Here is a 2,006-nt window from a genome sequence, read left to right as displayed (position 1 = left end):
AGCAGCCAACTGGCCAAGCAGCGCAGATGCGTCAGTAACCTTTTACGTTTGCAGCTGCCTCTCTCTGGTTAGTCCTGGACTCCCACATCGCCACCACCACCAGCCGCTCGCAATATCCTGCCTCATAGCTACCCCACCCTGCACTGCCGGCATTACAGTATGATCGTATCGTGGTTAGTGGCTGATGATGTAACATTGTGTCGAAAGTCTTACGGAAATCTAACATGAGTCACTCTACATATTCACCAGTATCTACTGTTTGTATGACCTTTATGGATAGAGCTAACTATTTTTCACATGCGTAGTTTTTCCCGAATCCATGTCGAGTCACCGAAAGCAGGCTATTGTATTCCAGGATCGTCATAATGTTTGGGCCTACAATACGCTCTCATGTCAGTGACACTGCTATACAATTCTGTGATCTGATGCAATACCACTTTTGTGAACAATAGCAAACTGAGCTCTTTTTCCAGCCACATGCGACTATTCGCTGTACAGTCGAGTCTCGATAAATCTAGGAAAGGAGCTGATTCTGCGACGTATTCAATGTAAAATCTAACTGCAGTACCATAAGGACCTGGTGCCACGTTTGTTTCAGTAGTTTTGAATGTTTTTCGATACCAAGGATACTAACATCGTATCCCTCATTGGTCAGTTGGCGCAGTGGAAAACTGTTTGTCCTAACCACCAATAACATCTGGGTAACTTCCCCAGTCTTTACTCGAGATATTTCCATGTTATCTGATTCACACTACGAGAGGCGTTGAGTAAGTATTGAAACACTTTTTTTCTGAAAGTACACAACTGGCCATTAAAATGCTACACCAAAAAGAAATGCAGATGATAAACGGGTATTCATTCGACAAATATATTATACTAGAACTGCATAGATCCTGAGAAATCAGTAACCAGAACAACCACCTCTGGACGTAATAACAGCCTTAATACGCCTGGGCATTGAGTCAAACAGAGTTTGGATGGCGTGTACAGGTACAGCTGCCCATGCAGCTTCAACACGATACCACAGTTCATCAAGAGTAGTGACTGGCGTATTGTGACGAGCCAGTTGCTCGGCCACCATTGACCAGACGTTTTCAATTGGTGAGACATCTGGAGAATGTGCTGGCCAGGGCAGCAGTCGAACATTTTCTGTATCCAGAAAGGCCAGTACAGGACCTGCAACATGCGGTCGTGCATTATCCTGCTGAAATGTAGGGTTTCGCAGGGATCGAATGAAGGGTAGAGCCACGGGTCGTAATACATCTGAAATGTAACGTCCACTGTTCAAAGAGCCGTCAATGGTAACAAGAGGTGATCGAGACGTGTAACCAATGGCACCCCACACCATCACGCCGGGTGATACGCCAGTATGACGATGACGAATACACGCTTCCAGCGTGTGTTCACCGCGATTTCACCAAACACACATGCGACCATCATGATGCTGTAAACAGAACCTGTATCCATCCGAAAAAAAGACATTTTGCCATTCGTGCACCCAGGCTCGTCGTTGAGGACACCATCGCAGGCGCTCTTGTCTCTGATGCAGCGTCAAGGGTAACCGCAGCCATGGTCTCCGAGCTGATAGTCCATGCTGCTGTAAACGTCGTCGAACTGTTCGTGCAGATGGTTGTTGTCTTTCAAACGTCCCCATCTGCTGACTCATGGATCACGACGTGGCTGCAAGATCGGTTACAGCCATGAGGATAAGATGCCTGTCATCCCGACTACTAGTGATACGGGGCCGTTGGTATCCAGCACGGCGTTCCGTATTACCCTCCTGAACCCACCGATTCCATATTCTGCTAACAGTCACTGGAGCTCGACCAACGCGAGCAGCAATGTCGCGATACGATAAACCGCAATCGCGATAGGGTACAACCCGACCTTTATCAAAGTCGGAAACGTGATGGTACGCATTTCTCCTCCTTACACGAGGCATCACAACAACGTTTCACCAGGCAACGCCGGTCAACTGCTGTTTGTGTATGAGAAATCGTTTGGAA

This window comes from Schistocerca nitens, chromosome 5 (assembly GCF_023898315.1).
Source record: "Schistocerca nitens isolate TAMUIC-IGC-003100 chromosome 5, iqSchNite1.1, whole genome shotgun sequence".
Lineage (NCBI taxonomy): Eukaryota > Metazoa > Arthropoda > Insecta > Orthoptera > Acrididae > Schistocerca > Schistocerca nitens.
Note: the sequence above shows the minus strand (reverse complement) of the source record.